Genomic DNA, 25479 nt, shown 5'->3' with positions numbered 1-25479 from the left:
CTTATTTCTTTGTTGATTTTCTGCTTAAGTGATCTATTGTTGAGAGTGATGTGTTCAGATCCCCAACAATGAATGTATTCATATCAATATAACTTTTTAATTTTTTTAAAAACATTTGGTTTATGTAGTTGCTGCTTCCACATTGGAGGCATAAATATTTACAATTGTTATATCTTCTTGGTGGATAGACCCTTTAAGGATGATGTAGTGTTCTCCTGTATCTCTGCTTAAAGTCTTTAGCTTAAAATCTAATTTATCTGATATGAGAATCACTACCCCAGCTTTGTTTTGAGGTCCATTTGCATGGAAGATGTTTCTTCATCCCTTCACTTTCACTCTGGATATATCTTTAGGTTCAAAATGTATCTCTTGTAGACAGCATATGAAGAGGTTCTGTTGTTTTATCCAGTCTGTAACTCTGTGCCTTTTTATGGTTGCATTTATGTCATTCACATTGAGAGTGATTATTGAGAGATAAGTTTTTATTGAAATCATGTTGCCTGTGAAGTTCTTGATTCTATACATTATCTCTGTAACTTCCTGTTCTATGTCACTCTTGGGTTCTTTCTTCTTTTATAGAACCTCACTTAGTATTTCTTGTAGTGCTAGCTTGGTGGTCACATCATCTTTTAAACCTTGCTGGACTTGGAAACTCTTGATTTCTCCATCCATTCTAAATGTGAGCTGAATGTTTGGATAAAGTATTCTTGGCTGCATGTTCTTCTCACTTAGTGCTCTGAATATGTCTTGTCCACCCTTTCTGACTTGTCAGGTTTCTGTGGACAGGTCTGACATTTTTCTGATGGTCCTTACTCTGTACATAAGGAATCTCTTCTCCTTAGCTGCCCCTTAAGACATCTTGCCTGAAATTATGATTCCTGAATTTCACAATAAGGGTCTAGATGTCTTTCTAAACAGTCGATCTTGGGGGTGTCCTTTCTGCCTCTAGGGCATGAACACTGTTCCATTCCCCAGATTAGGGAAATTTTCATCCAGTATTTGTTCAACTATATCTTCTAGTCTTCTCTCTCCCTCAGGGATCCCAATAATTCTGACTTCGGAATGTTTCATGGTGTCATTTATCTCCCTAATTCTGTTTCCATGGCTTCTAATTGTTTGTTCCAGGCCTTTTCCTGATCCTGATTTTCTATCTGTTTGCCTTCTCAATCACTAATTTGATCTTCTGCCTCAGTTACCCTAGCTGATAGAGTATTTTGATTAGATTGGATCTCATTAATAGTTTTTTTTTTTTTTTTTTTTTTTTTTTTTTTTTACTTCTGCCAGGCCAGCTCTCACTTTTGCCCTTAGCCCTTAGAGATTCTTTTTTGCCACCAATGGTCTTCTCCAACCTAGCCATTACCTGGACAAGTTTTACCCTGAATTCCATTTCCAACATATTGTTTATGACCATATCCAATAGTTCTGTGCCAGAGGTTGCTGTATCTGAATTTTTTTCTCTGTTGGGTGTTCCTCCTCCTAGTCATTTTGGTGAGAGGTGGTTGAAGGGATATATAGCTGAATATATTAACCACCATCCAGTCAAAGTGCCCCATGGAAAGTTCTGGAGCAATCAGGAGTCACCACCAAAAAGAAAGAAAAAGAGAGGGGAAAAAAAGAAAAAAAAATAGCCATAATGAGTCCCAAAACTAAGATAAGGTACACAAACGAAAAATGAACAAACAAAAAGATGGACAAAAGTAAAAGACAAGAAAGGAAAAAAAAGAAGGAAAGAAAGAAAAACCCAGTTAAAATGAATCCCAGGAATAAGATTTATATAGTACAAAACCAGAAACAAATACACGGAAACACTGACAGAAGAGTACAATGGGAAGGTGGTTATAAACTCTTGATGTGGGTGAGGAAGGTTATTTCAGTACTTGGGTATATCTTATTATCTTTGTTAAAGGATTCAACTTTCCAGAGATATAGGGAAATTAAAACTGGCTTATATATAGGCATAGTATTGAATAGGGAAAAAGGATTACCTTGAAGCTTGTATCTATCTATCTATCTATATATATATTTAAAAAAAAAAGAAAGAAAGAAAGAAAGAAAGAAAGAAAAACAAACCCAGGTATATGTATAAAAAAAGCTCAAGTTAAAAAGTTATGTGGGCACCTGAGTGTCTCAGATGGTTAAGCATATGCCTTTGGCTCAGGTCATGATTCCAGGGTCCTTGGATTAAGTGTCGCATCAGGCTCCCTGCTCAGCGGGAGTCTCGTTCTCTCTCCTTCTCTGCTCCTCCTCACTTTCTCTGTCAAATAATAAATAAATAAATAAATAAAGGTCAATTGTAAAAAGTTATTATGTAATATGTTGTATTAAATATCTAGTTGTAATGGTGAGTAGGTTAAAAAAATAAAAGAAGAATCATGAGAACTAATTAAAAAAAGTTGTATCTATGAAATATGCAGGTTTTGGGGGCAATACCAGGGTTTTAATATATTGTTTTCCCCTGATGTTGGGGTTTTACAGTTTTATGGGAACCCTGTTGTTATTGTCCTGTTGTTCTTTGTTTGTTCTTGTCTTCTGGGGGAGGGGCCTCCTGCATTGTTTTTCTGTCAGTCTTGCTTGGGCTGAGTTGTCCTCCGTACTAGCAAGGGGGTGGGCTCTGTGGAAACAGATTTTTCAGGTTTTTATTCTCTGCAGGTTTTTGTTTTGGGGTGGCTTTTTGCAGCTTTTCAGAGGGTTAGTGCAAAAAGTAAAGTAAAAATTAAATTGTCCACACCCAGTCCTTGGCCTCAGAGAGAAGCCTCAGTCTGCTCCCCGCTGGATGATCCAGAACATACAGTCTTACCCTCTGCAAATTCCGCTGAACACCACAAACTCCCACAGGTGGTGTGCACTCCCAGCCACCATCTCAGTGGTCACTGGAGGCCCTCTGCTTGTCTCCGCATTCCTGTGCTACTAAAACTGAAGGCGATATTGGTCTGGGGGAGCCCAATACTAGCAGCTGTTGGGACTGCTGTTTGGGGTCCATGTCCATGAGCCGGCAGTGGTGCAGGTCATGGAAGGCTGCAGGTTCAGAGACAACTGGCTGGTGCCCACACCAGGCTCTCTCAGGGGCAGGCAGGGGTGCGCCCAGCCCAAGTGGTGGTACAAGCAGTGGAAAGCTGCAGGCCGAGGGGGATTGTTCTGGTAGATATTTAGCTCACTTCAGGGAACCGGTTGAAACAGTCTCCTACTTCTCTGCCCTCCTGCTCCTCTTCCCCTTATAGAGTCATCTTATTTGGTGAATTTTGTTACATGAAAATACTTGTTGAAAAACGTTTGAATAAAGAAACATTTGAATAAAGAAAAAAACTTTGAATAAAGAAAAAAAAACAGTGCTGGTAAAAATACTTGAGCTAAAATTTTTATGTATTTCAATAAAAAACAGAATGAAGATCTTTTATTTAGCAGAATTAAGTCTGAGTTTAAATGTACTTTAGGAAAAATACAGAAGACTTTTCTCAATTAAAAATATTTCTGGCCTATAGGACTTTAACAATAGAAGCAGTCAACTACTTCAAATTTATTAACCATAAAATACAACTCTGAAAAACACTGCAAGCAATTTTACTTAAAAGATCATCTGGACACATTAAAAAATACATTCAATTGTGATATAGTTTGAGAGACAGATACTGCTTAGAATCTGATTAAAGTATATTAATGTAAACCAAAGATAATAATTGTACTTATGTAATTTTTTAATGTCTTGCTTTGCTTTAATATATACATTATAAGTTTATTTAATTAATTGATTTATTTATTTTAAAAGATTTTTATTTATTTATTTGACAGAGTGAGCAAGAGAGAAACCATGACTGGGGACAAAGGGACAGGGAGAAGCAGGCTCCCTGCTGAGCAGGGGGCCCAATAAAGTACTCAATCCCAAGATCATGACCTGAGCCAAAGGCAGTCGCTTAACCGACTGAGCCACCCAGGCGCCCCAAAGGTTTGCTTATTTTAGAACCCTCTTTCATTTTCATAATTTTTCTGATTTGGACTAAAAAAATTACACAGTCTTCTTATTCAGAATTGAAATAATAGAGCCATCTGGCAGATCTTCCTTCTCTCTCAGGAGCCTGACCTCACATGCAAGAGATCACTATATCCCTACCAAATTTTTCTGCATTTTCTACCTTCCTTCCTTTCTTTTTCCTTCCTTCTTTCTTTCCTTCTTTCATTCCTTCCTTTTTTCATGAACACAATTTTTTTTTTAATTTCTATTCAGCTATAAGAAAACAGCAGAAGTAACACAACATTCCACAACTCTAGATCCATTTACTTACAAAGACAAAGAGTAACCAGTTTAACTAAAAGGTGCAGCTGGGATTTCTGAGAGCCTCTCACCCAGTACTGCACCTCAGGGAGACAGCCTGGTCTTAACCACAAAGTGACTCTCCTTATTGCTTTCTCCAGTACTATTCTTTAAAGGAGCCAGAGTGGGACACTGTCCCCACTAACAAGTCTGAGATGTACTACACTGGTGTCTAGTGGACAGGCCAGTTTCTGTCTTGGTGAGAGACACGGCCATGAAAACATGCCCTTGAAATGCCATCTTGCACAATTTTGGACACAGGCTCAAAAAGCAGAGGCAATGAATCTCTCTCTCTCTTTTTTTAAACCTCTCTTAAAGATTAGTTGATGCTCTGCTCTATTACTATAGACCTGGTTTATTATCTCCATTTTTTCTTCTTTAAATTTTGGGTTGTTATTCTTTTTACATTTTGATGACCCCATCCTAGTACCAAAATATCTCCCAAAATGGAGTTCAGATTTAATCAAAATGTAAACCAGGGTGTGACCCTCTAGAATTATATAGGATAGGCAGAAGGAAAAGTCACCCTAAACCACTACCTTATTATTCAGGCCTCACCTGTGAAAATGGGAACTAGGAACATGCATCATTGAACTTGAAATCACAGCTGGAGACCTCCAGGATGGTTTCTGTCTCCTAGCATTCCCCTACTTCCTAGACAGCTGCTCACAGTGTTTGGGGACACAGTCATCTCATTCAGCCTGTCAACATGTGCTGGCCACCGGTGGCCCGAGGTCGTGATTTATGTGGAAAGGTGCCTCTTTGAATTTGCCACAGTGGTCTCCAGATTGGTTGCTGGGAATAGGTCACTTCAGTGATCGATTCTGCTCTTAAACCAGCCAGATGTAGCAGTGAAGGCCTATCCCCATGGGAGGCCCAGAGCCACCAAAATGGTAGAAGACTGTGCACTGCTGCTGTCATTGTCTTGCATGTTGACCCCCCAAAAGGGTGCCATTCCCTGCATTTGGGGTCCTTTCTGCTGGGTGCTTCTGGATATGTCATGACCAAGTGTGGAGTCCACCCAGTTCAAGGATATGCCATGCAACACTGGTGGGACAGTTCTTAACCTAGGCTGGGTCAGCAATGTGCCCAGCTCGTCCACCTCCGCCCTGGTGTATCTGAGCTGCAACAGATGCTGCCGCTGCTCATCCACTTCCTGCAGGCTCAAGGGCTAGAACCATTTGCTGAGGTCTACTGACATCGTGGGCAAGCTGGACAGATGGCTGGGAAGAGTCCCGGGAGGTAAGGCACCAGCCTACAGCACCGACTCCAACCAGTCTGCAAACTGTTTCACCACATTTTCTTATTTTCATTTTATTGGCTTAATTTAGGCCCTCATTATGTCTTACGAAACTATGTGGTGACCTCCTAATTTATGTCTTTGCCTCTACACACTTTCAATTCATTAGACTTACTGTGCTTACAGGAATTTTCAAAACAGAAAATCATATTTCATTATTCAAATGCTCTCTTAGCAGCAGGGGTACAATATTAGCCACAGCCTAAACTCCAAATTCCTTTGATGAAATTACAAAGTATTCAGTGGTTTAGTTTCTGCCTTTGTCATTATCATATAACTGGCCCCACCTCATTCAACTCAAACTGCACGCTACTCCTCTGCCATTGCACACGTTTTTTTCTCTCTCCTGAAGTGAATGATTCAGTCTTAAGCACTTAAAAATCCTTGGCAGGCTTTGAAACCTAGTTCAAGTGACTTTTCCTCTGTAAAGCCTTCCTTGTATATGTTGCAGATTTGAAATTATACTTTTCTTTGTCCAACACTATGTATGCTGAGCGTGTGTGTGTGTGTGTGTGTGTGCACGTGCATGTGTGTATCAGCACTTACCATGCCAGATTTTAATCATTATTTTTAAGCTAGCCAAATGGTGACATTTAGTTTTGTATTTACAATGCCAGTTAAAAATAGATACTCAGATATCTTTGTTTCCTCAGTGGATGGCTGGCTGGCTGGCTGGCTGGATAAATGAATGATTACCCTACTTACAGACTATTCAAGCTCAGTTATTTATATTTTAGCATGTTATGTATTTCTTATGGTTATACAAAAACACATAAAACCAATGCAAAACTCAGAAAAGACACAATGCAAAAACTAAACCGATAAAGAATGATAAAGGATTCAGACAGATTTATTTGCCAGGATTCTTTGTTTTTCTTCTTAGATATGGAAGTTTGCCCTCAACAGTGCTGATTATTGAGTCTGTCAAGAACGCTTGAATTTGTGTATTTAATTAAAGAATTTCTGGATTATTTAATTAATCTAATTTTCCATTAGATTATCATTGTCCAGCATACATGACATAAAGGGCATAAAGTTTTGCATATCAAAACTAACTCAAGTTATATTATAATTTATTTTGTGTCATTCTTTTATAAGAACTCTAGCAAATGTAATTTCTGTGTCATTTTCTATAACTGATATAACCACATCACTTAGAACATAATGTGAGGGGTTAAATTTGTGCATAAATGTAGTATCATCAATTTATTTGTGGTTGCCCAAAGTGTCTTCTGTGATTTCAATTTGGACATGAAACAGCTAAGAAGCACTTAGTAATTTCTTTTACTTGAATTAAACACTTATATTTTCCAATTTATATTTTCTGTCTCTTATTTGTTCAGACAACAATTTAGAAATTTTGACAGGATCAAGGATAGAAAACATAAAAAATAGTCAAACTTATATTTGTTATTTGGTTGTATATTAATTCTAAATTTTGCCTTTTGTTCCATAAATGGTGGGTTCAGATTTATATCTGTGTATGTGGAAGTTCTGAAATCTTTCATGGACTCCATTAAATTTGATACTAATCATAATGACCTAAATAGGTGATGATTAGGATGACAAAGATTATAATAGTAATAATTCTTTGTAATTCTTTACAAATAACACTATTGCATAGTTAGGTTAGGGACTATTAGATACTATTACACTCATGTCATTAACCAAAGAAGTATGTTTAGGAGAAGTGACTTGACCAAATATACTCTCCCTGGAAGAGGCAGGTCACATACACAAGTCAAATTTAATATTCTTTCCACTACATATGGATATGATTAATGAGACTATTTGATTACATTTGAATGTTACAGAAATGAAATTAATTTCCTAATAAGAATTTTTGAGGATATACATTTATAATTTTGAGGTAGTCTTTAGTATCACTTTCTTCCTTGGAGGAGGAAAGAGAAAAAGCCCACCATTTTGAAGATAGCAGATATTCCCTCCTTAAAATAATTTTATCATTGAGCATTATCCATTAGGAGGACAATAATGTGGGTCCAGAGAAAGAAGCTATTTGTACGTATCATCGACTCTCCTAAATTTAAGAACACATACTGCATTTCAAGGCAAATGGGCAATTTTCGCCAATTTGGGATTGGAATTATGGAAGGAATTATGAAAGTTAATTTCTTTCCAAACAGCAGGAGATCATGACCATAAGATGCAGATGAGAGAGCAGAGATCCACGAACAATGAATATACAGAACAAGTTATTTAAAAATAACAACCTTGGGGCATCTGGGTGGCTCAGGGGGTTAAGCTTCTGCTTTTGGCTCAGGTCATGATCTTAGGATCCTGGGAACAATCCCGGGCATCCTGCTTTCTGCTCAGCAGGGAGCCTGCTTCCTCCTCTCTCTCTGCCTACCTCTCTGCCTACTTGTGATCTCTCTGTCAAATAAATAAATAAAATCTTTAAGAAAACATAACAATCTTATTAGTGGTCTTACTGAATAAAAATTTAAAACTGAAATGTTTTGCAACAAACTAAGATCAGGCCAGTTTGTTTGTACTAGAAAGAAAGAAATATATAAGTAGTGTAGAATATGAATAGCATTCTGAATATTAAGAGCCTATAACAAAAAATCTCTAAATTGATATTTTTTTCATTTATAATTAAATATAATATAATTTGTTAAAAGTTTCTCCCCCCAAGTACTTTCCTTGAGAAATTTCATTTTTTGATTGGGTATAATCCCCAACCAGCTACTACTAACATCAAAACAGAGAGATACCCTCTCTAAATCATGGGCTCCATTTCACTGCATAAAAAGTCAACAGTTTTTCAATAGAGAAACCAGTAATGATCATACAGTTAAATAATAGCTCCCTACCTGCCAGATTACTGTGATTTTTGGCATCTTTGGCATACACTCTTAATTTGGCCAAACACTATTTCAGTTGCTGCCATGTCATTCCCAAAGGTATTCTTTGGCTTCTAAATTGATCTGACATCTGCAGTGTTTCCAGGAATGAGGTTTAAAAATACAACAGTGATTCTGTGGCAAGGTATACAGAGGCTTGGGAATTCAAATACACAGTTGTTTTTTTTTTTTGTTTGTTTGTTTTTTGTTTTATTTTTTTTTTCATTTGGGAGTTATAATACATCTCCTATCTATGACAAACTTTCATATTTGCTCTTGAGAAGCTTTAAAGCAAAGTATAAGTATATGATGAAAGTTCAAAGCACTACAGCCATGGTAAAATTTTATGTAGCTAAAAACAGGATTTCTTAAAGAGCAGCTGTTAAGAACTATCCCTCCACATTGTGGTTAATTATAAATTTCACAGACTTATTCCTCTCAATTTAATCTCCCTAATCTCTCTCGATTTAACTTCAAACGTCTGGTTTTACATCACTTTCCCTAACTATAACCAGGATATTCATGTTTATGTCATCCTATCTTTTATAGACTTTATAAAGAACAAGTCTGATATTTATACTTTTTAGAAATCTGACTACATTCTGTTCAATTTTTTCCAATATTATTCTTCTAAATCTGAAAGTATTTTAAAGTATCCATTTTTCCTTTTTAATTTTTGCTATTGTTATTTTATGGATTTCTAATCTCACTTAACTGCTATTTACCAAATTTTCTCTTCAGTATATTTTTGTCTCTTCTCTCAGTGTAACCATTTTTAATTCCTACAAAATTTTCAAAAACAAATATATCTTTCCTTCTCATTGAGGTTTTATTTCAAACAACTTAAAAAAGAAGATATTACCCTACTGTTACCTTAATTCTCTTCTAAGTGGGACAGTGTTGATTTAGATCAGCAATTCCAAAGGTCAATATGTCAAAAGGGGAGAAAAATATTTTCTAGGGCCAATTAACTTTAGAATTCATTTGATCAGACATGATTAAATAAGATTTTAACTGTAAAATTTTATAGAATAATAGACAAATAAAATTTATAAGTCTCTAATGAATTCTTCCAAACTAATTTGTCCAAAGAATCTCTTGCATCCAAGAATCCTATAAATCAGTATTTACCCAAACCAATTTAGGGAGAATGTGGGTTAAATGTCAAGCACTTCAATATCATATTGTACATAAACTATCTCTGTTTCTTTGCCTTTTCTCTCTCATGTGTCCCTACCCTCCCAGGATACATACCTAATATACTGCAATTATTCTTCTAAGCATGGGAGATAGAGTGATAAAAGTATAGAAAGTTTACAGTTCCAAATAGGGGAGAAAAATTTAATATACAAGTTAGATAATTCAGTCAATGATGACTGCTATGCACAGAATAAAACAGTGGATGAAACTGAGGAACTGAGGTAGTTATTTAGATTGATTTTCAGATCCCTCTGAGAAGATGATATTTGGGTTGAGACCTGAATGAAAACAGAAAGCCCAGTGTGAAACTCAGAGGGCTGAGAGCTCCAAAGGGAAAAACATATGCAAAGCTTCAAGAGTGGAAATAAGTTGGCGTTTTCCTGGAACTTAGAGTATCCTAGTGAGGTTAGAGCAAAGTCAATGAGGAGGAGCGAGAGATAAGCAATAAGACTGGTGAGAGAGAGGCAGTGACCATATCATATAGTGTCTTGTATGGAGCTTGGATTTTATTCTAAGTGCAATGAAAAGCCATTGGAGGATTTTAAGCAGAAGGGTACCATGGATTTTAAAAGATCACACTGTCTGCTGTGTGGAGAATGGCTAATTAGGGAGCAAAAGTAGAACCAGACAAACCATTAAATAGACTATTGCATTAGCTCAGATGAGCAAAGATATCTTGGAGTAGGGCAGTAGCAATGCAAATGAGATGTATTTTGGAAAGAAACAACAGGATTTGCTGATGAGTATGCTATGGGAGCTGAGAGAAAGACAATTAATGATAATTCCTAGGTTAGTATAATCAACAGAGTGGATGTGATGCTATTTATTGATATGAGAAAGACTGGAGGAGGAAGATGAGGACAACAGGAAGATGAGAGGAAATTATGTTTTGAGACCCCAGTGAAGGAATCAAATAAACACTAATATATATAGATTTGATGATAAGAGGGGAGATTATATATATATATATATATATACACACACACATAGATATAGATATATTTAAAGATTGGAGAGTGTTTGCTATAGATGACATTAGAAGTTATGGGACTGGATAGATCACCTAGAGGGGTAAAGTTGACAGGAAAGAAGGGATTACTTAGGACCAAACCCTGGGAGAGACCTATATTTTGGTATTTTTAGTTTATAAATTATAAGTTTTTAAATTACCTGTGTCTTGAGAAGCGGGCATTTTCAGGAAGCTTCAGTATCCTCTGAGAATTTATAGGTCACAATTCTGGGGAAAACCAAAGAACCCAACTGTCAGATCAGGCCAAAATCAGATCTTGCAATCAGGTTCTCAATCAAAGGGGGCAAAGATCTGATGTCATATGACACTGAAGAAGTACAGCTGCAATATTCTCTGCCCCCTTATTCTATAAAGAATTACCATTTATATTAAGGCATAACACTTGATATTCTAAGAACAAAACTGAAACATCATGAATACTGATGTAGGCAAGGAAATGCAGCAGTTATCCAGGTTGTGCACTAAGCAAAACTTTATGTTAAGAGATCTATTAGAATAGAAGCTTCATTGCCGCAGGCATTTAGGGACTTCTTTTGAAATGCTGCTACTATTGCAAAGCATACAATAATCAATACATTCCAATCTGAAAATTTATTTCAGCAGTTAAAATAATTTAAGAGAAATCCAGTAAATCCACAATAATGAAATTCACCAGCATAAAAATATCCATCTACATATCTGTCTATCTATGTATTTGTCTATCTTTCTATCACTTAGTACACTGATATAATACTCCCAATTGATTATATTCTCCTCCAGATTTGAACTTTAAACAGCTCACACATCTTCAGAATGTTTTCTTTTTCATTTCTGAAGAAAACACTCTACTAGTGTTATTACATTGTTCCCAAGACAACAGAAAAAACAAGCATAATGAAGTGATTCTATTTGAATACTGCCTAAATTAGGATAGCTCTTAGGGAAACTGAAGATTTTGTCATAAGAAAAAAGATCATAAATATTTAGTAAGTCATTAAGAAATTAATTACTAGATACATAATGGTATACATTATGGTGCTATATGTGTATCATACTAATATGCTTTTACTAGGAAATAACTAGTGGGTTGGGTAGTCAGCAGTTCCCATTTTATAAAATATGTGTAATCACATTCTGGCTTTGCACACTATAGATGATGATAGACGGTGCAGCCATAGCTTTGGGGATTTGCAAATGAAGAATGGATTTCTGGAACCAAGGAGTGTTTACAAATTGTAGCAGACTCTTATTTACAGCTTAAATCAGCTTTAGATTAGAAAACTTCAGTGGTAATCATTCTTTTGAACAATGACCTAACACAGTGGTGGTGAAAAGTAGCATAGTAGAGGAAAGTAATAAAATGGAGAGTGAAAAGATCTGAATCATTGTAGTAGGTTGATGGAAAGGGGATCCAGTATCATCAATAACTGATCAGACTTGGTCTGAAGGCATAGCTCATTTGATAATTAGGTGCTGTGATGAAAAGATTTTTCTGCACAGAGTGGTATAAAGAGAAAAAAACAAAACTAAAACAAAACAAAACAACAACAAAAAAACCCTTTTGTTAAATTTTATCAACATTTTCAAAGGACACACCATTGCATCACCTCCATCATTTCACTCTTTTTTTTTTTTTTTTTTTTTTTTTTTTTTTTTTTCCATTTATAGCATATTCACAGAATATGCTATTTTATTTTTTTTTTTTTTTTTTTTTTATAATTTTTTATTTTCATCATTTCACTCTTACCAATTTTCCCCTCTTTAATGAAATGCATAATTATTCACTATATTACACCATTATTATCTAGAAAGAAAACATAAATTTAATCTTTGTGCTTATCTTTTTAAATCCTATCTACATTTAATTTAGTGTTTATAAACTGAATCAGATTTGCACATTTTGAAGATTTTATTAGGCTTAGCAACATCGAAGGTTATTTAACATTGTGAGAAATAATAAACAATGGTCCTGTCCTCAAGCAGCTTGAAACTGGTTTAGAAAAAATAAAAATAATAATATTATGTGAAAATGTAGTCAGAGTAAGAATCATATTAGAGCTTAAATAAATATTTTAAATATAAATAATCATTAATATAACATGAAAGGTATAGAAAAGGTCAGAGTGATGTCAGCAAGATAATGGAATAGGACAATTTAACCTTCAACAGAAACACTGATACCCATAGAAAAGAATAAGTTTATGGGACTCCAGGGGTCCATTTGAGAGATTCAAACACTTCATTAGAGCAAACATCCAAGAATAGATGCAAGAAGAAGATAAGAAAAAAAGTTTCAATTTATTTCTGTCACCCCTCACTGAATGTGGGACAGATCAATGGCAAGAGAGACCTCTTTGACCAATTATTTCTACCACAGGGGAAAGTGAATGCTAAGTGAGTGCCTGGCTTCTGCAGCCTCATAGGACCCTGAGCAGAAGGTACAATTCTACTATATAGCATAGTGCCCATAACTAATAATACTGTAGTTAATATTTAAAAGAGGGTAGAAGCTATATTGTGTCATCACACATGAACACACCAATCTTGTCTTTTCTCACCCAGTACATGGAGGGAAATAGAATGCCTCCATTATCTGGGGTAGTTTGCAATAGGGAGGAAAGGAGAGAACATTCCTAAACTCATTTTACAAGACCAGCATTATCCGATACCAAAGCCAGTCAAGAGAAGAAAAGAAAAGAAGAAAAGGAAATAAAATAATATTACAAGATAATATTATTGATAGATATCCAAAAATCCTCAACAATGCTGGCAAGTTGAAATTGTCAGCACAGTAACAAGATCATAAACCTTGATCAAAAGGGATTTATCGTAGAGCTTGAAGTCCGGAATTGTGATGCCACCAACGTTGGCTTTCTTTTTCAATATCCCTTTGGCTATTCGAGGTCTTTTCTGGTTCCATATAAATTTTAGAATTATTTGTTCCATTTCTTTGAAAAAGATGGATGGCAAAGCTGTCATCATCAAGACAGCATGGTACTGGCACAAAAACAGACACATAGATCAATGGAACAGAATAGAGAGCCCAGAAATAGACCCTCAAATCTATGGTCAACTAATCTTCGACAAAGCAGGAAAGAATGTCCAATGGAAAAAAGACAGCCTTTTCAATAAATGGTGCTGGGAAAATTGGACAGCCACATGCAGAAAAATGAAATTGGACCATTTCCTTACACCACACACAAAAATAGACTCAAAATGGATGAAGGACCTCAATGTACGAAAGGAATCCATCAAAATCCTTGAGGAGAACACGGGCAGCAACCTCTTCGACCTCTGCCGCAGCAACATCTTCCTAGGAACAACGCAAAAGGCAAGGGAAGCAAGGGAAAAAATGAACTACTGGGATTTCATCAAGATCAAAAGCTTTTGCACAGCAAAGGAAACAGTTAACAAAATCAAAAGACAACTGACAGAATGGGAGAAGATATTTGCAAACGACATATCAGATAAAGGACTAGTGTCCAGAATCTATAAAGAACTTAGCAAACTCAACACCCAAAGAACAAATAATCCAATCAAGAAATGGGCAGAAGACATGAACAGACATTTCTGCAAAGAAGACATCCAGATGGCGAACAGACACATGAAAAAGTGCTCCATATCACTCAGCATCAGGGAAATACAAATCAAAACCACAATGAGATATCACCTCACACCAGTCAGAATGGCTAAAATCAACAAGTCAGGAAATGACAGATGCTGGCGAGGATGCGGAGAAAGGGGAACCCTCCTACACTGTTGGTGGGAATGCAAGCTGGTGCAGCCATTCTGGAAAACAGCATGGAGGTTCCTCAAAATGTTGAAAATAGAACTGCCCTATGACCCAGCAATTGCACTATTGGGTATTTACCCTAAAGATACAAATGTAGTGATCCAAAGGGACACATGCACCCAAATGTTTATAGCAGCAATGTCCACAATAGCCAAACTATGGAAAGAACCTAGATGTCCATCAACAGATGAATGGATCAAGAAGATGTGGTATATATACACAATGGAATACTATGCAGCCATCAAAAGAAATGAAATCTTGCCATTTGCAACAACATGGATGGAACTAGAGTGTATCATGCTTAGTGAAATAAGTCAAGCAGAGAAAGACAACTATCATATGATCTCCCTGATATGAGGAAGTGGTGATGCAACATGGGGGCTTAAGTGGGTAGGAGAAGAATCAATGAAACAAGATGGGATTGGGAGGGAGACAAACCATAAGTGACTCTTAATCTCAAAAACAAACTGAGGGTTGCTGGGGGGAGGGGGTTTGGGAGAAGGGGGTGGGATTATGGACATTGGGGAGGGTATGTGCTTTGGTGAGTGCTGTGAAGTGTGTAAACCTGGTGATTCACAGACCTGTACCCCTGGGGATAAAAATATATGTTTATAACCCCCACCAAAAAAAAAAAAAAAAAAAGGGATTTATCCCTGAGATCCAAGGATGATTCATCATTTGTAAATCAATAAATGTGGTACATTGCATTAACAAAATGAAGGTTAAAAATCTTATGATTATCTCCGTAGATGCAGGACATATGACAAAATTCAACACTTGTTCTTTGTAAAAACTCTCAGCAAGTTTGCTATAGAAGGGATATAACTCGACATAGTAACAACCATATACTAAAAGTCCACAGCTAACATCATAATCAACAGGGAAAAGCAGATGATTTTCCTCTAAGATCATAAACAGAATAAGGATACGCACACTTGCCACTCCTCTTCAGCATACTCAAAGTACTCAAAGTACTCAAAGTCCTAGGCAAAGTAATTAGACAAGAAAAATAAATAGTTATCTACATTGGAAATTAAGATGCAAAATTATCAGTTTACAGATGCCATAGTTTTATATAGATAGAAAATCTTAAAGACTACTCTAGGAAACTGTTATAACTAATAAACAAGTTCCACAAATTTGTAGGATACAGAATCAACATACAAAAATCAGTCACATTGCTTTGCACTGACAACAAATTTCAAAAAAATAAATTAAGAAGACAATCCCATTTACAGTAGCATCAAAAGCATAAAATATTTAATAATAAATTTAACTGAGGAAGTGAGATATCTGTACATTGGAAATTACAAACCATTGATGAAGGACTTTGAAGAAGACACAGATAAATGGAAAGACATCTCGTGTTTATGGACTGAAAATATTAATATTGCTACAATATCCATACTATTGAAAGGGATCTATAGATTATTCAGTTCCTATCAAAATTCCAAAGGCATTTTTCAAAGAAATAGAAAAACAGTTTTAAAATTCAAAAGACCCTGAATAGCCATAGCAATCTTGAGAAAGAACAGAGCTAGACACAATACATTTCTTGATTTCAAATTATATTACAAAATAGATTATAATCCAAACAGGATTGTACTGGCATAAAAATAGACATAGACTTATGGAACAAAATGGAGACCTCAAAAAAATCACAAATAAATAGCCAATTGAATTTTCACAGGAGATCCATAAATACAAAAGGGGAAAGTATAGTCTCTTCAATAACTTTTGTGAGAAAACTGGACATTAACATGCAAAAGAATGAAAGTGGACCCATATCTACCATACACAAAAAACAAATCCAGTGGATTAAAGACTTAAATGTAAGACCTGAAACTGTGAAACTTTTAGAAGAAAATAGAGAAATAGCTCCTTGACATTAGTCTTGGCAATTTTTTGGCTATAACACTAAATCCCACCAACAAAAGCAAAAATAAAATGGGATTACACCAAACCAAAAAATTTCTGCACAGCAAAGGAAACAAACTATCAATAAAATAAAAGGCAAACTATATAATGGGAAAACATATTTGCAAACCATATTACCTTATAATAGGTTAATATCTAATATATATGAAAATCACACATCTTTGGGGGAAAAAAAAAACAAAAACCTGACTGAAAAATGGGTAAAGAATCTGAATAAACATGTAAAAACACAAACAAAAACAAAATAAAACCAAAAAACCAACCATGAAAATAGCCAACAAATGTAGGAAAAGATTTTCAATGTTAGTAACCACCAGAGAAATACAATTTGAAACTACAATGAGATATTACCTCACATCTTTTGGAATAGCCACTATTAAAAAAAAAAAAAATTGGTAAGTATTGGTGAGGATGTGAAGAAAAGGGAACCTTGATATACTGTTGGAGGAAATGTAAATCATTGCAACCATTATGGAAAAACAATACAGAAGTTTATAAACATAAATATGATATAACAATTTCACTTTTGAGTATTTATGCAAAAGAACTAAAATCAGAATCTTGAATAGATTCTTGATCTTCAAGAGAATCTTGAAGCACACTCCCATGTTCATTGCAGCATTATTCATAACAGCCAAGACATCAAAACAACTTAACTTAAGCCAAGGCATGGAAACAACTTATGAATGAAGAGAAAAAAATGTAATCTTTAATCCATATTTTAATTGATATATAGAGAGATATAGATATGTTTATATTTACATGGATTTAAATTTATATATTTATATGGGATATCACTTAGTATTATAAAAGGAAATCTGAAAAAAAAAAGAGAAGGAATCTGTCATTTGCAACAATGTGAATGGACCTGTAGGACATCATGAAATTGAAATAAACCACACCCCAAAAGACAAGTGCTATATGATATCACTTATATGTAGAGTCTAAAGTAGTCAAACTCAGAAACTGAGAGTAGATTTTGGTTCTTAGGGGAAATGGGAGGAGAAAATGAGATGACTGTCAAAAGGCACAGTGTTTCATTTATTCAAGATAAATAAATTTTGGAGATCTATTATATGGTTTGCCTAAAACTGACAATACTTTATTTTTTTGTTGAAGAGAGAGTAGAAGCTACATTGTATTCTATACACACACACACACACACACACACACACATACACACACACAAACAATAAAAGTAAGAAAGGGGAAAGGAGGAAAGTTTGGGAGGGTGGATATGTCCATGGCCTTATGGTGGTGATAGTTTCTTAGATGTACATTTATGCCTAAACACATCGAGTTGTATACATTAAATATGAACATCTTCCTACATGTCAAGTATACCTTAATAAGGTTGTAAAAAAATGAAAGCAAAAATCTTGATGTATTTCACTCATTTAGAAATGCCTGGGTAGAAAATGGCTACATAAAAAAACTCTGCTCACTTCCAGGTCTAACACAAATTCTAAGACTTTTGTTGTCCATGTTTCTGGTTTTTTCCCCGTAGGATGCATCCAGTAGAATAGATGAAGAAAAAGGAAATCCCACCAAGAAAAAGCTTTCAACAAATTCATCTATAATTCTATTGATAGAAACATCAGATCAGTTAAATTCAATCTGTATGCATTTTGTGTTCAATATGTGTAAGGCACAATGCTAGCTATTTTTTCTTATTAATAAGATTTTAAATACATTTTCTTATTTCACTAACTCATAGGATCAACCAAATATAGACTGTTGGAACTGTGAAAAATAGTAGGCTGCCAGACTGACTTAATCCAGAAAGGTCATTTATTTGTTACTCTCTATGAAAATGTTCAGACTATTTTGCATACCAAACAGCTGTGAATTGGAAAGATTTATTAATTCCACAGAAACAGGGGTTAAAATGTGAACATATTACAAATTGAAGCTCACCATCATTTTCTATGAAGGTATATAGTCAGAGTATCTGTAGTTTGCAAATTAAGCACTGGTCTGAAGGCTCAAGATTTTCTCATTAAAAGAAAAACTGTAAAAGTATGAGAATATTTAAATTTATATAAAAAGAGCCCTAATCTCACTCTCCTAACTTTTTTTATACTTTTGCATACAAAACCATAAATAAGCTTCATCTTAGGAATTGAAATAACAGTGTATATGCTATTAACAATATTTCTATTTGTCTTTAATATCTGCTCACAATCTGTCAAAATGGTAGCAGTCTGCCACATGCGGCTATTGAGGTTGGAAAAGTGGTTAGTCCAAATTGAAATACGTTGTAAAAATAAAATTTGCAACAGATTTCAAAGACTTAGTGGCAAACAAACATACCTTCAATTGTGGCAAACAAAGAATGGGAAAACTCTAATTGATAAGGCTTTTATATTAACTATAGATTGAAATAATATTCTGGATATTTTAGTTAAATAAAATATATTACCAAAATTAATTTTACCTTTTTTTTTAAACTTTTATAAGGTGACTACTAGAAAAATTTAAAAGTACATTTGTAGTTCACACAATATTTATTTGAACAGCACTGGACTATGCAATATTTGTGTTTTGCTTTTAATGCTCAAGTAATATTCCTATATATTAAGTCATGGCAGAATTATGCATTTAGTCATTCTAACATTCTGGCTGCTTCCAGCAAGTTTTTCCAGTATTGGTAATGCCACAATAAACAACTTAAGTGTTTATAGCCTTCAATTTCTTTTAAATTATTTAATGAGAATAGAATATATACATATATATGATATATATAGAAATATACCCAGCTAAATGCCATTGTTATAGGTCTTATTACATGTAAGTATAATGAACTTTATGAGAGGGTTATATACATTTGTAGTGTTAATGGTACTAAATTAGTACACGAGGTTTACTGAAACCATTCTAGAATTAGTTGTTATATGCTTAAAAATTGCTACTTTAATGAATATAAAATGCATTCTCAAGGTTACTTTAATTTGTATTTTTAGTTTTTACAGAAAATGATTATATATTTATATTTATTAATGCATTTTCTTCAAATTGGCTCTTCTTATTCTTTGCCTATTTATTTACTGGGTTAGAGGGGAAGGGATGTGTTAGACAGATCTTGGTTACCATTTTTTGAACACCCCCTGTGTTCCCAACACTGGGATCGTGTTTTGCATATATTTTCTCTAATTCTCACATGTTTTATAATTACATTTAAAGATGGAGATTCTGTACTTCAAAGAAATAAATACCTTAAGTTTACACACAACTAGTTAATTGTGCGTGAGGTGCTAACTGAGTCTGTCTACACAGGATTCTACTTTTTAAATATGACTCTAGTTTATGAGAGGGCCTTTTAGATATTAGGATGTATTGGGGGGACAAGTTACATTTAAATTAAGATTAATATTTTAAGATGACAAACCAAGTTAATGATGCTGTTTGTGGCCTGAACACTTGGGTAGTTCAGAGCCATTTAGAAGGGGAAATGATTTCCCAACTGTGGGAAATCTGACCAGAATCCATGAGGATCCCAACCAAGACAATGAATGAAAGAACGGAAAGGGCGGCGGGGCTGGGGGTGTTTCGAATCTCCGTAGAGTTGGAATGAATAATACTCAGAGACTACCTAGAAGAGAATTTTTTTTTTAAACAAAGCCAATTAAATAACATATAATGCATTATTATTTCAGAGGTAGAGGTTAGTTTTCACTAGTTCACACCCAGTGTTCACTACATCCTGTGCCCTCCTTAATGTCTATCCCACAGTTACCCCATCTCTCCACCTCCTTCCTCTATCCTGTCCCACCCTCCAAAAAATAATAAATAAATAAGTTAGTAAAGGTCAAATGCCACAGAGAAATTGCAGACTAATTATAATAAAGAAGCTATGGAATTTAACAATTAAATCATAACTTCGATCATCTTGAGGAAAATTTATTATGTCAAATGTTTGCATGGATAAAATTCATATTTAAGTTATTTCTACCTAAAATAATAATAATAGTAATAATATTCCTTACATGCCATTTTACAATTTGCAAATATAGCTATTGGTACACTTTTTTAAAAAAGATTTTATTTATTTATTTGACAGAGAGATAGAGAGCACAAGTAAGTAGAGAGACAGGCAGAGGGAGAGAGAGAAGCAAACTCTCTGCTGAGCAGGGAGCCTGATGCAGGCCTCAATCCCAGGACCCTGGAATCATGACCTGAGCAGAAGGCAACTGCTTAACCAATTGAGCCACCCAGGAGCCCCTCTACTGATATACTCTTGTTTGAAGAATAATCATTATATTCCTGGGAAATTTTCAGGCAGATTGGAAGGCAGTTACAGAAAAATCTAAGCCTTAAAGCCAGGTTCTCTAACTCCAGACCTGACACTCTTTCAAATTCATCTGAAAAAAGAGTGTCTCTTTTAATTCAACTGAACCCCCAGTTATTTTGGACAGCAAGTGAGATGCTGATGTTCAGCAGAATAAACTCAGTATTTGACATCTGGGATTGAATAAATCCTGGACCTGCCACACACAAGCTGTGTGAGCCTCGTTGCCTCATCTGAACCAGAGGATAATAATACCCTTCCTTGAGTATGGCTGTGAAAATTAAACTTGAACATGTGATAAGGAACTGTCACTAAATAAACGTTTTCCTCTTTAAGTTCTGTAAAATAAATGCTGTATTCATTCTTATTTTAAAATATGACAAGATGTTACTAATAACATCTTAAATTAGTTAACCAAGTGGAATAAATATTTCTAAAACACTGAGTTTTTTTTTTTTAATAATCAAAGAAATGCTCACAATCAGAAAAATATCTTGTTATCTGGTCTCTGTAATTGTGCAATAGGCAATCATGTATAGAAATGGGTATTTCACATTTTAAATCTCATTTTTAAAATAATTTGAAATAAGTTGCTGCAGTTGCTAAGTATTCAATAAGTTGCTAAAGCTTTCAACATTTTTTCCCATTACAAGTACATTTTGCAGGAAAACTTGTAAGCATTTTCCTATAGATGGAAATGATTATATTTTCATTTTCAGTATCTTGTATAGAAGAAACCATTTATGAAGCAATGATTTTATAGGAATATTTAGAACTTTTAGTTATAGTGTTGACTAGTAGAAATGGAAAGAACTAAAATCAATGATTATATTCTAACTTTGCTCCCAAATAGTTGTGTGACTTCTGACAAATTACTAAGTTTTCTTTCACAGGTTTTCTCAGATGAAAATAATAGCTAAAATGTACTAAATATAATGTTCTAAGCATTTTAATTTACATGTATTAAATCACTTAATGCTCTGAAGAGATATGTGAGGCAGCATTTTCTGGATGTGAAAACTGAAATACATAGAAGCTTTGTTTAATTCACAGTGCCAATAAATACTAGGCCAGAATGAAAATCCAGGAATTCTGACATCGGAGTTTATGCCTGTGATCATTGCTGTAGTATCCTCTGGAATAGCTAAAGCCATAGAATTCTAGGCTCTAGAAGAGCATCTAGAGATCATTATCAGTAACCTTTATAATTTTATACACAAGGATATTGTGTACAATATCCTTGTACAAATATTTGGTACGCAAGGATATTGATACATGGAGAAGTTACATGATGTGTCAGATTAGATCACAGTTAGATCTGGACTGATAGCCCAGCTCCCCCAACTTTCTAAATACCTGTTTTACTATATATTTCCTTGAACCCTCTCTTCTGAGGATAAAATGATAACTTTATAGAACCAGTTTAGTATGGGTTAATCATAATTGTGGCTAAGTGGCACAGATTATTATTATTTTTAAAGATTTTATTTATTTATCTGTCAAGAGAAAAAGAGCATGGTGGAGCAGCAGGCAGAGGGAGAAGCAGGCTTCCCACTGAGCAGAGAGCCCAATACAGAACTCAATCCAATGACCCTAGGAACATGACCTGAGCTAAAGGAGATGCTTAACCTACTGAGCCACCCACGTGTTCCTGCACAAATTATTATTAATAATTATTGTGTACTTGGACATATTGTGTCAAATATTTTGTATTTTGACAGTGAAGTGTCATGGGATGGGTCTCAGACATTTCTGGTCCAAAATTGTTCTAGTTATCTTAATAGTTCAGTTCTTCATGGAATTCGTCAGATTTTGAAGTTCAATCAGGTAGTCAAGAAGTAACTATTCTTATAGAATAGTGCTCCTCTAGATTTCCTGGTCACCCCTGCAATTATGTTGCTCATGTGACTGCTGATATAATACACACAGAAGAGCTATAAAAAACACACTGTTCTCACCATTTAGAATACCCCACCAATCCTTATGGTCCACTCTTCCACCATGGTGGCCTTGGAAGCAGCCATGTTCCTTCAAGAGCATGGCTAAAAGATGGAAACAGGTTAAATCCATGAGTCAATGCTTAGAGGAGAGACACCACCAGAGATACTTGCCATGACAGAAATAGCCTCAGTGAGAATAAATATTTAAAGTATTAAGCCATTGGTATATTGAGTTTTATTTGATTATTCAGCATATTCTAACCTATCCTAAGAAATACATATATTGGTTTTGGAAATGGAACATGACAATGGTGAAAATTCTACAATTTGTGGTAATTAGTTTAGCAAATGAATCACAAGGAGAGAGAGAGAGATGGTGACTTGAAAATCTGTCCATATCTTCCCCAATGCTCTCTAAGGTCAGACTTCTAAATTCTAACATTTCTATCATTTCTGCTACAGGAAGTTATGGTGGAGTATTCACTTAGATAGATAATTAAATTCTGAAAAGTATTTATAAATCCCTATAAAATGGAGATTAAAAAAGTTATTTCTCAAGGTTGAGAAGGATAAATGACAGAGAGTGTTTCAAAGCACTTCACACTAGTTAATATTTAGATGGTCCTGAAGAGCATGAATAAAAAGTAGAGAGAAAATCTGAGAAGGAAATTATGAGATGAAATATACTTTACTCTGGAAAATATAAGATACTTCTAACATATATTCAAGTTTCAGTAATATGAAATCAGCTAATGGAATCAGTATTTTTCATTATAATTTTAACTGCAATTTCTTTAATTAAGATGAAAAAGTAAAGTTTTAAAAACCTATTATGAACTTAATTGCTCATTCGTAACATATACATAATAAAGTATATTGTTCTGTATGTTCAAAAAACGTATTTTGGAAAACACAAGATCTAAATTCAAATTAGTTTACTGCCTAAATTATACTCAGTAATTTAACCATATTAACCTTCAATATTTCATCTAGACAATGCATATTAAAAAATCACTCCAATTATTACTTAATATTTTTAAAAACATATTAATTACTTTGTTTATTTTCTGGATCAAAGAAGTGATAAAGTATCAATAGCTATTGCATTATTGCAACAAAAACTTCTATAATGATTATCATCACCATCTTTATACATGCTCAGTATTTCTCACCAAAGATAACAGCCCTCAGATATGGACTCAACAGGATCCTTGCCTTAAATTTAAAACAATGGAGTTACCACAAAGACATGTGTAATACTGAGATATTTCCCTCACAATTATAAAATCATTCCATTTTTCAGTGGGATAATTCACTTGTCTGAAAAGGATTTCAAAAATTTAAATGATTGTATTTCTTCTTTTAAAGATTGTATTTATTAATTTGAGAGAGCACATGAGAGAGCCAGCAGAAGCAGGGGGAAGAGGGAAAGGCAGAGGGAAAGAGAAGCAGACTCTCTGCTGAGCAGGAAGCCCAAAATGGGGCTCAGTCCCAGTACCAGGAGATCATGACCTGAGCCAAAGCCCGATGCTTAACCTGAGCCACGCAGGCACCCCTAAAGGATTTTAAAAGGGTTTTAAAAATGATTTAAAGACCTGGTGTATTGCAAAAAAAAATCAGTTGTGTCATTATTTTCATTCAACATTAATATGAAGAGTAAATAGACTGTTTATCTAAAAAGGTGAATGTAATTTTCACAATTAAACAAAAGAACCTCACCTTTAATATCCAATGGAATCTCAGATAGCATTATCTATCAGCCATTACCTGCACTATTCTGTCTTCTCCAATTAAAATTTTACATTTTTAAATGTGAAATCTTTGTGACATTCAATAAGGTTGCGGTTCCATTCTGTATGCAGTCTTGGCAGATTGTCACCTATTTTCCTGAATGAGCTTTCATTAATTTGAAGCATGAGGTTGGTAATCTGTTAGTTTTTTTCACAATGCAGCTGAAAACCCTTTTGGCTCAATTTGTGACACCTTTCACAGAGATTTTTCCTTTGGAGGCCTCTCAAAATTCTTAACTGGCCTCATTATTTCATTTAAAAGTTTTGTGGGATATTTTTAAAAGTTCTCAGAAACCTCATGAGTTGACAGAGGATAATCTCACAATACCTAAGCAGTAATAGACAGCAGGGAAAGAATGCTGGGCAGGGAGCACTTTGCAACAGACTGAATAGTGAGTTTCCACAGTTCCTTTTCTACTCAGAAGAACTTCTGAATGACCTGAATATAAGCCCCGGCCTCCTGACTTCATGAAACACAGTTTATACTGGATCAAACCAAATGTTTTTAGAGAATGTATCTGTTTATGAGTATGAGTGGTTAATTTTCCATTTTTTCTCAAAAGTGAGTATATTTGTCCATATTTTAAATGTAAAAATAGTTGTGACGAAAAAGAAAACATTCCTCTCTAGACATTAGATTTTCAATCATATGAATGCATAATTAGTCAGAGCAAAGGTGTACAAACCATCTTTAAAAAGCAGAAAGGTGTACAAACCATCTAAAAAAGCAAGACCTGATTCTATCTTGACCAAATACATTAAAATACATAGAGAAAGCATTTGGTTTTAAGAAAGAAAATTAGCTATACATGAAATAAATCTAAAATCATTGAGCCTTACTACATTCTACGAAGTATTCTAAATTCTTTAGATTAGCTTTCATTTAATCCTCACACGACAATGCTATACTTACTATGTCAGTGGTGGGCCAGGTTATCTGAATCTGTTGTCATTAGACATTCTTTTCTTCTAGTGCAATCCATTTGTTCAGAATCCATACTTTCCAGGCAGTTATTAATTCAGTTTTCCTACTTATAAGGATATAGCT

At 34.6% G+C, this 25479-nt stretch overlaps 1 long non-coding RNA gene and 1 pseudogene across 2 annotated transcripts in view; both read right to left on the bottom strand.

Moving 5' to 3' along the window:
• Nucleotides 1–10912, bottom strand: part of LOC101677567 — a 158778-nt gene extending 147866 nt beyond the window's left edge. The window contains exon 1 of one of the 2 annotated variants that reach the window (XR_006609133.1): nt 10844–10912. This is a non-coding gene — a long non-coding RNA (uncharacterized LOC101677567). Of the gene's footprint in view, nt 1–2118; nt 2171–10843 lie in introns of those variants that run through there. The other variant, XR_200950.3, reaches the window with a different exon arrangement.
• LOC101679254 lies at nt 4954–5507 on the bottom strand (annotated as a pseudogene).
• Nucleotides 10913–25479: the final 14567 nt, after the last annotated feature.

The sequence above is a fragment of the Mustela putorius genome, unplaced genomic scaffold, assembly GCF_011764305.1.
Source record: "Mustela putorius furo isolate JIRA1106 unplaced genomic scaffold, ASM1176430v1.1 tig00003834_pilon_pilon_pilon, whole genome shotgun sequence".
Classification (NCBI taxonomy): domain Eukaryota; kingdom Metazoa; phylum Chordata; class Mammalia; order Carnivora; family Mustelidae; genus Mustela; species Mustela putorius.
Note: the sequence above shows the minus strand (reverse complement) of the source record. Positions and strands in the feature narration are given on the sequence as shown.